At 51.8% G+C, this 14,251-nt stretch overlaps 1 long non-coding RNA gene across 1 annotated transcript; it reads right to left on the bottom strand.

The window, feature by feature from the left end:
* Positions 1 to 3,687: 3,687 nt before the first annotated feature.
* Positions 3,688 to 14,170, bottom strand: LOC147573028 (uncharacterized). The gene is made up of 4 exons (XR_015245578.1): positions 14,076 to 14,170; positions 10,221 to 10,351; positions 9,863 to 10,019; positions 3,688 to 6,577 (listed from the first exon to the last, which is right to left on the bottom strand). It is a non-coding gene; the product is annotated as an uncharacterized LOC147573028 (long non-coding RNA).
* Positions 14,171 to 14,251: the final 81 nt, after the last annotated feature.

The following is a 14,251-nucleotide window of genomic DNA, read 5'->3' on the forward strand; positions in this document are numbered from 1 at the left end:
GGAGACATAGTATTCAGGTGCTTAGCCACGTGTTCGCCAAAACTTGGGGAGGGCGGGGGTGTGAAACCTGGGGAAAAAACTGGCAAGAAACATTTTCCACCGGCAGACTCAGCACAAGGCAGGGGGGTGGGGTGGGGAGAAAAGCCCTAGGTCTGGTCCTGGGCAAAGCATTTTTCTTTTTCTCCTGCCCTTCCATATAAGCCCTAGGCTGCACAACTTGGAGGCAATTGTTCTTAGTTAGGGACCTAAGAGTATGAACAGAGGAAGGCCTCAGCCCAGCACAGATCTGGTGTGTCAGCTTTAGAAAATCATGGCAACAGCCCCCAGGTAATTGGGCTACTACTCTGTGACAGGTGTTTTACAGGCACTGTTCCATTTAACCCTTACACTAATCCAATAGGCATAATGTTATCTGATCCTATTTTACAGACCAGAAAACCGAGGTTAAGAGAAGTTAAGTAATTTGCCCAAAGTCACACAGCCACAACTTGGAGGAGCTGGGATTTTGAACTTAGGTCCGTCTAATTTTTGAAGCCCAGGTCTTTCCCTTTTTACTATATGCCTGAGGATAACCTGTACGACAACATGGAATCCTAGATGTTAGTTCATTTCTGGTTAATTACTACTCCTTCTGAGCCTGTTTCTTTTCCTGTCAAAAGGTCTACTTCAAAGGAGAAAACAAAGGCTGCAAAGCGCTGTGTCTGTGGCCGAACGTGGCCACTCCCTGTCTTCTGGGTCCTTTGACACTTTGCCAGGAGGCCCCATATGCTACCCTCATTCCTGGCCTGTGATTGGCCCTCCCTGGCCTCGCCCTACCTTGGCACAAACTCTGCCTGGGAGGCCTTTATGTGGCTGTTCCCGGAACCAGATAATTCTTGGAATTACTGAATGTTTGGATCTGAAAGGATCCTGGATGTTAGAGCCCCACTCTGTCCTTCGCGGAAGGGAAAATCAAGGCCTGATGGGGCAGGGGCTAAAACTCATACGAAGACTGGGGACGCAGTCAAGACAAGAACCTGTTCTTGACTCTACCTGTCCAGAACACCCCTCTACTGTTCCACCCACTTTTTACCCCCCTTTTTTTTGGTCCCCTAGTTGCATGTAATGTCTGTCTCCTTAGTTTCTAGGGGTCCTCCTGAGAACAGAGGGATGACTGACTTCTATTTCCCCTTGGGAGCTTGCAGAAGTTTCCCCACCAAGTTGCCACAATTCTAAGGATTCCCAGCTCCTTGCCGAGAATCTGGAAACTCACTACGGGGTTTGCTTCACCAACACCTAGTTCTCTTCTGCCCACTCAGCTCTCAGGGCTGTGTATTTTTTCCAATTTCAAAAGCACCCAAAGTTGATTTTAACTGGCACTCCTTAAAGGTAATGCCAGTACTAGGAAGAGTCATGGCCACCATCATTGATGGTCTGCCTGAGGCTTTTCCCCGCCTCATCTTTCACACAGCACTTTCTTGATTTCTGCCCTACGTGCATTTAGGCTGTACCATTGTTTGCCTAGAATTTTTCAAATTACCTCCTTACCTTTTCCACTCAAACGCACTTTAAAAGGAGACTACATCACCACCCAAACTGGAAAACCACAATCACTTGTCATAACTCGAAGATCGTAGAAAGACACCTAATATCACTTCTTTCAGTCCACCTGCGCACACCTCGGATGACCTTGTGTGCTAAGGGTCACGGGCGTTCACACTCGGAGAAACAGGGGTTGTTTCGGAGCCAGACACTCCGCCAGGTGCTCTGCATACATGGGAGAAGGCCGCCTTGTAATCACCCGGTCGCAGGTGCGTTAAAGACACGGCTGCCTGGCTTCCCCTCCCAGAGAGTCTGATTTCGTTGGTCCGAGGTGGAGGCCAGGCATTGGGAGTTGGGAGAGTGAGTCTAACGTGCAGTGAAGCGTGAAGGCGTCAGGTACATGGGGCTTTTGTCTCACACTGCACTTAACAAATAGGGTCATCACTGCAAGCGCTCCCAAGCCACACGCCCTCCTTACCGTGGGGCCTTGCCACCCTCCTATCGAATGGGAGATGGGGGACTGTGCTCTTTTTGAACGCGGGGGGAACTTTGCTCTCTGGGGTTCTTGGAGCGCAGTCACCCTGCTGCAAGAAAGTCCGAAGCGACACACGTGGAGACACGACATGGAAAGGCCACGTGCTGATGTCATTCTGGTCTTCAGCCCCGCGGAAGTCCCAGCTGAAAGCCATCCTCCAGCTCCAGACGTGTGAGCGAAGGGAACCCGCTGACGATTTCCAGCCCCAGCCGCCGTGTCACCTCTGGCATCTGAGTCTTCCCGGATGAGGCCCAACAACATATTGGGGCGCCAGAGACAAGCCAGCTCTAATTCCCCACCCACGGACGCAGCGTGTGACCAAATGGTCATTTCACAGCCTGACGTTTGGGGATGGTTACACGGCAATAGTGACTGGAACAGCCTCAGGGCCCCCTGGGCCCAAGTCCAGATCCCATCTGCAAGTGGGGCTCGAACTCACAAATCGTGAGATCATGACCTGAGCCGAAGTCAGATGCTCATCCGACTGAGCCTCCCCGGCGCCCCAGTTTATCCTGCACCTTAATTTCCACATCTGTAGACAGGAGATGAAAAGTACACCCACCCCCCGGAATGGTTTTGAGGAGGAAATGGAGTCTCTCAAGCACTTAGCAGGGCACCTGACCCAGAACAAGACCTTAAGGAAACGGCAGAGAAGCAGACACAATGGGCTCTGGACCCAGACTCTGTGGGTTCAAGTCCCTGCTCCCTCATCCTCTGTGTGACCTTGGGCTGCTTACCTGACCTTTCTAGTCTCAGTTTCCCCACGTGTAAAATAGGAATTCCAGTAACATTAAGCACGGGGTCCTTGCTGGGATTAAGCAAGGAAGTGTTGCAAAGTGCATAGTAAGCAGCATGTAAGTGCTTGATTAAAACAGTGACCCGGAGACAGAGTTCCGGCGTGCAAGAAATGCAATCTATTGTTTAAGTTGATACACGGTGCTCCTTTTCTGCTGGCAGCAGGTGTCTGATGGGGTCAGTTTGCCCTCCTTTCTCTCCTTTCTCCAGGTTTGATCAGGAGCAGAGCTGGGAAGGGGCGTGGAATGCTCGAGGCCTCAACATCCCCTTGGTACATTGCCATCTGCCACTGTGTCCCTGCCACTGCCCTTCCTGTCCTTTCTTTTCTTTTTTTATCTTAATGTTTATTTATTTATTTTGTGAGACAGCGAGCACAAGCAGGGGAGAGGCAGAGAGAGATAATCCCAAGCAGGCTCCACGCTGTCAGCACAGAGCCCCATGAGGGGCTCAAACTCATGAACCATGAGATCATGACCTTAGCTAAAATCAAGAGTCAGATGCTTAACTGACTGAGCCACCAGGCACCCCCTTGTCCTTTCCGTTTGTTGTTTAGGATCAACCCTCACAGCCCTGCTCTTTGTGTGCTCTGGGCCACCTCCCACACCTGGGGGCAGGGATACATCTGGGGCCTGTCCTCCACTGGAAAAGGGGGCACAGTCCCTTCCGTCCTCAGATCTCTCCATACTGTTCAAAACGAGCGTGGCCTGGACTCTGTGGGGACACGCCAGTTCTAACTTCTCCTCATTTCCTTTTCAAATTGCTTCCCTTCTTCCCTGACTTGGGGAGTACCTTAAAGTTGGCCCCACCCCCACCCCATCCACCTTGCTATTCGGGTCGCTGCGATCCTCTGTGCCTTCAGTCCCCCACGGCTGTTGAACTAAAAATGAAACTGTACTGACATCCCTTTGCCGTAGCAATGAAAGCCACATGGCCCTCACTGACTTACCAGGAATGGGATGAGCATCAAAGGAGATGTGGGGAAACTCCACCTTGGTTTGTGTACAAAAATTGCACGGTGATGGATGGTAACCAGTGATCACTGGTGGGCGATCATTCTGTAGTGCATACCAACGTCGAATTATCACGTTACACCTGAAACTTACATGTTCTACACCAACTTGACTTCAATAATAAAGCATAAAAATATTATTCAACCACAGCAATTATTATTTTTTTAAATATATATATTTTTAAGGTTTATTTATTTTTGAGAGAGGGAGCGTGAGGGGGAGAGGGGCAGAGAGAGAAGGAGACAGAATCCCAAGCAGGTTCCACACTGTCTGCACAGAGCCGGCTGCGGGGCTCAAACTCACAAACATGAGATCACGACCTGAGCCGAAACCAAGAGTCGGACGCCCAACCAACGGAGCCACCCAGGTGCCCCGCATGGTAATTATTATTATCACACTTTGGCAAATGCCAAAGTCCTGTGGGAGGGCAAAGGCCTGGGTTATGGGTTCACTGGCAGTCACAGGCTGAGCTGGGAGTAGACTCGGTGTGCTGATTCCCACATCCAAGCTTTCCAGAGAGCTCTGTGGCCTTCAGGGAGTGCCAGGCTGGAGAAAGCAAAGAAGGAAGAACAACCCATCCCCAGAGTCCCTGAGCAAGCAGTCTGCCCCACACAGGGGTACCTTTCCCCAGGGGCCAGACACTACGCCCAGGTCTCTGACAACTAGAAGCACTTCCTTTTCTGTGTAAAAGAAGGTACACTTTCCTTTTTTATAATTTTTTTAATGTTTATTTATTTTTGACAGAGTGAGACAGAGCGTGAGCGGGGGAGGGGCAGAGAGAGAGAGAGAGACACAGGATCTGAAGCAGGCTCCAGGCTCTGAGCTGTCATCACAGAGCCTGACGTGGGGCTCGAACCCACGAACCTCGAGACCATGACCTGAGCTGAAATCCAACACTCAACCGACTGAGCCACCCAGGCGTCCCTATACTTTGCTTTTCTGATTACAAAAGCAGTGAATGCTGTGGAATCAGAAGATGAGCACCATCCCCTTGGGTTCAGTCCTCCTGACTGAACACATCCTCCCTCTAACTTTTGCCTTACATTTGAGTTATAAAATTGAAGTTCATTTGTAATCATTTCACGGAATGCTTACACCAGCTCTGTGCAGGCTTATCCTGTTCTCTCTTTTCTGGAGAACTGGTTTGGAGAAGTTTTGTTGGAGTGTGTGTGTGTGTGTTTTACTGTTTGAGGAAATAATCATTTATTCCTTCGACACATATTTATGGAGCCAGGGAATATTCTAGAAGCTATGAGTACAACAGTAAACCAGTTCTCTTCTCATGGAGCTCACATTCCAGTGGGGACAAACAATAAAAGTGAACAAACAAAAGAATTTCAGCAGGGTGTGTGCAATTTAAAATGCCTCAGTTGCGGGGGGGGCACCTGGGTGGCTCCGTAAGTTGAGCGTCCCACTTCGGCTCAGGCCATGATCTCGTGGTCCGTGAGTTTGAGCCCTGGGTCAGGCTCTGTGTTGACAGCTCAGAGCCCGGAGCCTGCTTTCGGATTCTGTGTCTTCCTCTCTTTCTGCCCCTCCCCACTCATGCTCTGTCTCTCTGTCTCTCTCTCACTGTCCGTCAAAAATAAATAAACATTAAAAAAAAATAAAACACGCCTTGGTTAGGGAAAGCCTCACTGAGCTGTGAGGGCCTTTAAGTGAAGACCAGAAGGAAGTTAGGGAGTCGTTTGTACTGAAATTCCTCTTTATTAAAAGAGCACATAGTACCCATCTAACATACTATGCATTTTGCTTACTAATTTATTGTCTGGGGTTAGGGGAGGCGACCGCTGGCAGCCAAGAAGCCCGAAGCACTAAGGGCAGGGACTCAGTGACCAGAGGCAGAAGGCAGGGCCTGGGCTGGGTGACCTAAGTGTCCTCTCTTCTGCTTTCGCTGACCCCTCCTCCCCTAAGTCTGGTGCTTTGGGCCCCTCCGTGGAGCAGGTGCACTGCCCTGGGGAGTCTCCTAAAGGTGTTCTGGGGACGCCCTCTCCGTCACCATCCTCCTTAACATGCTTCCCCACTGCCCATTTGACACAGTCCATATTCTTGAGTGTGGTGTTCAGACCCCAACCACCCGCCCCTCAGGCTAAGTTCTTCTTCAGGGCTGGTCAAGTAGGTGCACAATAAACATTCGCGGACGAGTATGTCAGGACTAGTCTCACTTCACAGCGCTCTTTTTACTGGGGACGTTTCTCCTCCCGCCCCGTCCTGTCAGAATCCTACTAATTCCCAACAATCAGTGTTGCCTTCCAGAGTTTTCCCCCGTCTGATCGCCCGACAGAGTTGGCCCACCCCACAACCTCACCGGGCAAATATAGTCCTCACCCCCATTTTGCAGATGCAGAAACCGAGGCTGAAAAGGAACGCGATTCGCTAGGTCTGGGTCAGAGATTCTCACCTGCAGGAAGCTTCCTCTGTTTCTCACGAGAACCACCCTCTCCTCACCCCGAACCCCATGCTCCTCTGTACCTCCTGCTGCAGTCTGGCCTATTCTAGGGCTGTGTTGACGTCTGCTCCCCCTTGAATGAGAACGGTGTTGGAGTCAGTGTATCTGCTGCTTCTATAGGAGTTGTCTGGGCCTGCCCTGCTCTCCTCCTCTGGGACCGGTCGGTCAGTTGGATTCTGGGGCTCAGACCAGCAAGGACAGCGGTGAGGGCACGAGGTCCTGACCAGCAATCTCTGCGAGAGGGTCCTGGGAGCAGGGCTGGTCTATCACCTGCAGAGGAGAGTGTGAGCCAGGATGGGGGTCCGGGAGGTGGAAGGGGCGGGGCCTGACATAGCTGTGACCTCTGACCTCTACTCCAGCTTCCCCTCTGGCAGCAAGGGCCCTGTCTCCCTTGGGAGACACCCCCCACCCCTCTGCTCCTGAGGGTTTCCTGGTATTTATAGAAAGCTTGGAGTGCATATTCCTACTCCCGGACAGGTGAGAGGTTCTGGACTTTGGGGGAATGGCCATGAGATTCCTGGTGGGATGTGTGGAGCCCCGGGGGGGGGGGGGTGGCTGGGAGGCTCCCTGGGTCCCACCCTCTCTTATTTGCCCCTCTCCTCTGCCCTCTTTCAGCGTCACTGTTTCCCGCATTCTTCTGGCTGCTCATCACAGTCACCCTGGCAAGATCCTCGGTGCAAGGGAACACGGAGAGGACCCTAGGGTGGGGGGGCCGGGCCAGTAGGGCTCCTGGCACTTTCAGTGACTGCAGGAGGGATCATCTCTTTGTCAAGATTGAACCCTGGGGCGCCTAGGTGGCTCAGTGGGTTAAGCATCCGGCTTTGGCTCAGGCCACGATCTCATGGTTTGTGAGTTCGAGCCCTGCGTCAGGTTCCACACTGACCGTGCAAAGCCTGCTTGGAATTCTCTCTCTCTCTCTCTCTCTCTCTCTCTCTCTCTCTCCCTGCCCCCCCCATGCTCTCTATCTGCCCCTTCCCCACTTGCATCTGTGCTCACGCTCTCTCTCTCAAAAATAAATAAATAAATAATCTTAAAAAAAAAAAAAAAGTTCGAACCCTGGCACCATTTGGAGAGGAGGCCTCAGGGGTAGGCCTCTTGCTATCTTTTGCTCCTGAGCAGGGTTTCTGTTTTCTGGCCCCTCTTCCTTTCTGTGTCCTCCGCAATTAGAGGCTGTTGGTGCCAGTGATCAGGAGCATGAACTGCCACGGCTGTAGTGGAATTGAAATTTGCTAAGAGACTGTAACTTAAATGTTCTCACCAAAAAAAAGGGGGGGTTGGGATACGAGGTGATGGATTGTTCATTAACGCCAAGGGAGAAACACATTCACGGTGTTTACACGTATCAGATCAGCACCTCGTACACTTAGCTTATAATTTTATTTGTCAATTAGACTTCCATAAGGGGGGGGGAAGGATGTGGCCTCTCAAACTGTTCTGTTTTGATTCAAATTTCAGTCCTGCTACTGTTGTGTTATCAACCTTGGTTTCCTCATCCATAAACTGGATTGTTTTGAGAAATATACGAGTTTGGGCGTGTAAAGCCATTAGAGCGATGTCTGATGTATAGAGAAGGTTCAAAATGCTAACCTGTCTCCATTCCAGGTCTTCTTCATAGACAGGATGAAGCCTCCCCTGGCCTGGGAGGTGAGTCCCACCCACTGGCTCTCATATTTGAGGCTGTCCACACCCTGGCCCAGGGCCCAATTGGCTGGCTCCCGGCGATTTCTGTTTCTGGCCCGAATTCTGCCCTGACGCATGTTTCTGGGTCACTAGGTCCCCTCTGCCTGTGCCCTCACCACTCACAGCCCCAACCGTCCCTAATTCGTAAGATGTGACTGCAGCCTTTTCTGTTCCTTCCCCTCTTCTTCCCACTCTCCTTCCACCTTTTTTCGTCCGCGGAGGGCAACCATGCCGTGTATTTATTAACGACAACTAACATTTCTTTCCTTACACCTGTTGTCTTACCACATGCCAGGCCCTGTTCCAACCTCTTGGTAAATAATAGCTCATTGAATCATCTAAGCAGTCTTAGGAGTTTGTGTTATTTGCCTCATGTTATAGCTGGCAAAGCAGGCACAGAGAGGTTAAGTAACTTGCCTAAGATCACACAGCTACTCAGTGGGAGCCATTTATGTGCGTAATCGTCACCGCAGTCCCATCCGGCGAATAAGTAGCCTCCCCACCTAGTAGATGAGCCAAGAACAAGGGGATTTCAGGCCTCGCCAAAGGTCGTACTTGACCAAAGGAAGTATAGGGGCTGTGAAAGCAGCGTAGGACTGACTCCCAAGTGGGGCCCTGACCCGTGACCCCCTATGTCTCCCAAGTTCACCTCCATGTCTGAGCTGGGAGGTGGGCAGGCCTGGGATCGCAAGCCTCATCTTACGTATGGAGAAACTGAAGCCAAGAGTGTTTGGGCCGCTCTCTTTCAAGAGGGTACACTTGATGGGGGAAGGGCAAGCAGGGCCGGGACTTGAACCGGGACTTTTTACCCCCAGGCCGGTGATCTTTCCTCGACAGCCCTGCCTCCTGGGTTTCAAACTCTTCCTTCCTGGCACTCCACAGAGCTGGTGTCCCACCTTCTCCCCACACCCTGCGTGGCTCAGTCTTCCCGCCCCTGCATTCCTGCCTCACGCACACAGAACGCCCGCGATAAATAGCTCATCACTAGTGCGTCCCCCACCCCCACCCCTTTGTCTCAGCCCTCCCTAGGTGTCTGCCATGGCCTTGAGGCCTTTTTTCTCTCTTACAGGGAAAAAAGAGATGGGATCGAGGGAGAGAAGCCCTTTCCCCTTGCCAGACTTCCCCGCCCCAGGTCGGGAGTCGCATAGGAGACACCCCATCTAGAGACAGCCCCCAGGGTCGGTGGGAAGGGGCGTGGCGAGGGCATGCTGCAGAAAGAATGACTGACCCTGGGTGTGGTGTGGGGTGCATGTGTACAACAGGAGAGAAGTCAGGTGATGGGGGCTGGGGCTCTGGGATGTTCCACCCCCACGCTGGGGGGGGGGAAGGGGTGGGCGCTGTGCCTGGGCTCAGGGTCTCACCACCTGTGTTTGGGAGACTCCGAGGTGTGGCCCCAGCTCCAGACTGGCCCCACCTCCCCCCAGCCTTCCTGCCTTCAGCGAAGCCCAGCTTGATCTAACCTTACGGGGTTAGTTCCAAGTCTCGGAGTTGACATCAGAGGGCCCAGGGATTCCCCTCACCAGCCCGAGCTGAAAACAAGGGACTTGAGGTCCAGGCTTCGCCCTGTCACTGATCTGCTGTGTCGACTCTGAATCGAGACTTCCCCTCCCTGATTCCATCCTGATGTCACATCTGAAGCTTCTAACTTCTACTTCCTGGGCGCAGGATTCCCATGCAACCCCATGGAGTGTCCCGTGGGGTCAGAGCTCTAACGGGGTACTTGGGAAATGATCAGAAATGTGGCGGATGGCTCTTTTCTCTCTCTTTTAAATCATCTAGGTTTTAATTTCCCTACGTAATAATAGGGGCAGCATTTGAAAACTGCTACTGCTTCTCAATGAGGAACCTGAGGTCCGGAGCTGGCCAGTGACTCACCTGAGGTCACCAGAAGTGTCAGCTACACCCCGGAGTCCATAGAGCTCCGGGATCTTGGTTTCCTTTCCAGCAGTTCTCAGCCTTCACCACATCCCTTCGATTTCCTGCTGCTCCCAGCCCAAGCCTCAGCTCACCAGCCAAGATCCATTCGTGGCAACTGAGGCCCGGGTAGACAGAGACAGGCTCAGGCCCATCCTCCAAGGATATAGACAGAGGCTGCCCCCACCCCCCCCACGCCCCGCCACCACCCCGCACCTCTCCTCATCGGCCCTCTGGTTTCTTGGCAAGGCTCTGCCAAGATCATCAGCCCAGGGCCGTGGCCAGCAGCCCAGAAAACCCCATTTCCATCCTTCAGTACCTGTCTGGAGCCTTGGCAGAGTCGGGGAAGGCTGACAGCAAGAGCTCAGGGCTCGGCAGTGAGTCCCAGACCTCCCGCTCTGGGAGGGCAACTGACAGGGCGCCAGCCGTGAGTAGAACCTGCATTAGGCACTGTGATAAAAGACAGAATTGTTTGCTGATTGGCTAAGAAGCTGCTATTGTTAGCTACGGGGGATATATCAGTGCACATAACTGGCAAACATTCCCACCCTTGGGGAGCTCGCGCTCTAGTGCATAGAGAGAGACAAAAAAGAGAGAGAAAATGTTAAATATTTTTAAGGGTGTTTTCTCTTTTTTGAGAGACAGAGACAGAGACAGCACAAGTGGGGAGGGGCAGAGAGAGAGAGAGAGAGAGAGAGAATATCCCAAGCAGGCCCCATACTGCCAGCGCAGAGCCTGCTGTGGGGCTCGAACCCATGAAGCCGTGAGATCGTGACCTGAGCCGAAAGCAAGTGGCGGACACTTAACCGAATGAGTCACCCAGGAGGTCAAAAATGTTAGATATTTTTAAATGTTATGGAGAAATATAATGCAGGGAAAGGGATAGAAAGTGTATGTAAGAGACACAGGCAAATAATTAAAGTGAACAGTTATTAAAGATAACGTCTTCAAATTATGATTACATGGGATTTCTGGAATTTAATGAAGGGAATCTATAAAAAAATAAGAAAAAAATAATAATGAACAATTTAAAGTTTACTCTCTGAGGGGCGCCTGGGTGGCTCAGTCAGTTGAGCATCCAACATCGGCCTGGGTCATGATATCCCGGTTCGTGGGTTCGAGCCCCACGTTGGACTCCTTGCTGACAACTTGGAGCCTGGAGCCTGCTTCAGATTCTGTGTCTCCCTCTCTCTCTGCCCCTCCCCTATTCGCACTCTTCTGTCTCTCTCTCTCTCTCTCTCTCTCTCTCTCTCTCAAAAATAACAATTAAAACGCTATAAATAGGGACACCTAGGTGACTAAGTCAGTTAAGCATCCAACTTCAGCTCGGGTCATGATCTCGCAGCTTGTGAATTTGAGCCCCACATCGTGCTCTGTGCTGACAGCTCAGAGCCTGGAGCCTGCTTCGGATTCTTGTGTCTCCTTTTCTCTCTACCCCTCTCCCGCTCATACTCTGTCGCTCTCTCTCTCTCTCAAAAATAAATAAAAACATTATACAATTTTTAAAGGGTATAAATAAAGTTTACTCTCTGAAATGAAGACAAAAATAAAGATGTTCACTGTCACATCTAATTAACATGGTACTAAAATACCCAGCTAGAAAAAACAAGGCCACACAAATAATGTGTATTTTTTAAAGGTATAAAATCTGGAAGGGCACCACTTGCCCTTTATAACCAGGAACAAAGTAGGACAAACTACAAATTAATGATCTTGAACTCATGAAGGCGCTGAGGTCACAGGGCTAAGAACGGACCTCACATTCAGAATAGGACAGATCCCTTCGGTCAGCAATAGAACGTTTATTTGCTTAGGGCGGACACTGATCAATACCATATACACTGAAGAAAATATTAATTTAAAATTTTGTTTTAACAAAACCCACTGCAAATAAAAATAGATTAAAAATGAGTATGTTCAAAAAAAAAAAAAGATAAGCTATGTAAACGCCAATCAAAAAGAGCAGGACCGGTTGAATTAATTAAAAAAAAAAAAAGTAAGCTTCAGGGAAAAAGAGGGAATATTATCAGGGAGAAAGAGAGACATTACATTCTGATAAAAGGGTCAGCTCTTCAAAAAGGCATCACAGTCCTAGGGGTGTATCTGCTTAAATAACAGCGCTTCAAAGCAGTTGAGAGAAACCGATGCATCTAAAAGGGAAAATGGATAGATCCACAGTTACAGTTGGAAATTGCAACATTGCTTTCTAGAACAAAGAAAAGAGAAAGTGCCAGGGACCGGGCTGCATATTTTAATAGGGTAGTCAGTGAGGACTCCATCTGAGAAGGTGACGTTTGAGTGGGGATCGAAAGAAGAGAGTGGGCTTTGCAGATATCTGGAAGAAGAGCCTTCCAGGCAGAAGGGACAGCAAGCGCAAAGGCCCTGAGGCAGGAGCATGCATGCCTGGCAATGAGGGAGCCGGGATGGCTGGAGTGGTATGAGCGAGGATAGAATAAGCAAGAGAAATAAAAATGAAATGTCTGTTGGAGACAGGATTTATGGCAGGAAGGAATGAGCTATTCAGGGGAGGAAGCCCGTGACAAGGGGTAGGTTCAGAAAAGGTTGAGGAGAGGGAACTCCAGAGAAGGCAGTGGGACATTCTAGGCAAAGAGAGGAGCGTGTGCAAAGGCAAGCAAGTCTGAGGTGGTTCATCATGTCCAAGCATGAAGCTCCAGTTGCCAGAGCAGAAATAGGGCAGGGGCCAGGAATGAGGCTGTGGAAGTCAGCTGCAGCCGGATCGAGAAGGGCAGAGACGCAACAAGAGACAGGAGGTCTTGAAGAACCATCAGAGAAGGTCGGGAGGATCAGGAGGTTGTGGTGAGAGAGCGGGTGATGGGGTTCGAGGTTCGAGAGGTACGGCAGTTCTGGGTACCGGCAAAGGGTGGGGAGCGGTTGCATCAGAGGGTGAGTGGGGTGGCATGCCTCCAGGGTGGCCGCAGGACTTGGGGATGGGAGGAAGACCGACCAGGGCCTGCGTCTGTCCTCACGATCAGTCTCAGGATGTTTGGGACCCCCCACAGTGGGGAGCCTCAGCTGCGTGGGATGTGGGAGAATAAGCTGTCACCACTGGGGGACGCGGCAAGCGAAACCCGTCTGGGCTAGGCAGGTGCCAGCCGCTCTTCCTTTTCCTTCTCCTCCAAGCAGCCCTCTGGGATTGCTCCCCGAAATGTACTGGTACTTCCCTGGCAGTTGGTTCCAGGCGGCCCTGATGGGCAGGGCCTGTGTAGAGCCGAGGAGGCAGACTACAGGAAGGGAAAGCCCCCATGGTTTCTGTCTCACTGCAGGGACCCAACAGGGAAACCCCACGGATCCCAAAAGGAAAGTGGGCCTCGGGGAAGACCAAGAAACCCCCATCGTGTCCCTGAAGATGGAAAATCCAGGGTGGGGTGAAGGGTGGAACCGTGCTGGAAGGGAGACCTGTCGTTGAGGCAGCCTAGCCCTGACAGCCATCCACAGAGCAGAAACACACAGGGCAGGATTACTCTGGGACCTGGCTGAGCCCCATCCTGACCTCACACAACCCCAACCTGGTGAGCTCTGACCCTGGTCACCGAGGGAGCTCTTATCCCAGCCCAGACCTGAGCCCTGACCTGAGTCACAGTCTCTGTCAGAAGCTCGGCCACAGCCTGAGCTCTGGGCCCAATCTGGACTGAGGTCTAAGCTCAACCCCGATGGGTCCCAAGCAGAGCCTCCGGGTCATTGACGGCTCTGACCCCAAACACAGACAGAGCTAGGATGTTGGCCCTAGACAAAGTTCTAGACCAAGTCCGGCCCTAGTAGACCAAGTCCTGATCATGGTTACAGACTGAGATCTAATCCCAGATCTTACCCTCGGCCCATTCTCACCTGCCCTGCCCCTGCCTGTAGACTGAGCCCTGCCCCTGCCCGGACTGGGGCCCCACTGCTCCACACAAAGCCCCCCTCCCAGCCCCCCCCCCCCCCCGGCGACTTCCCCACTTCCTTCGCACTCCCTCACTCAGCCATCTGGTAAACCAGAAAAGAGTAGGATGACTCAAAACCCCAAGTCCTCTCCGATGGGCAATCCCCTTACCTGGCCGTCCATCTTTTGCCAGACAGTGAGCTGGTGATGGCATAGGATGATGATGACAGAGCAGAGGAACAGGAGGGGTTGAGGGTCCAGGACCCATCACCAGCCCCTAGAGCAGTGACTTACCCGGGAGAGGGGATGCGAGGGGAGGAAATGTCCTAGGAGCTCAGCGGGGGGTCCGGAGCTTGGATTGACCGAAACCCTAGCTTCCCGCCACCCCCTCCACCCCCCCCCCCTGCACCTCCCGCCCCCTCTGGGAAGGGAAATGACATTTCCCCATTTCAGCAAGGGGTGGTGAGGAG

Source organism: Puma concolor, chromosome E3 (assembly GCF_028749965.1).
Source record: "Puma concolor isolate L17-30 chromosome E3, mPumCon1.1.hap2, whole genome shotgun sequence".
Classification (NCBI taxonomy): domain Eukaryota; kingdom Metazoa; phylum Chordata; class Mammalia; order Carnivora; family Felidae; genus Puma; species Puma concolor.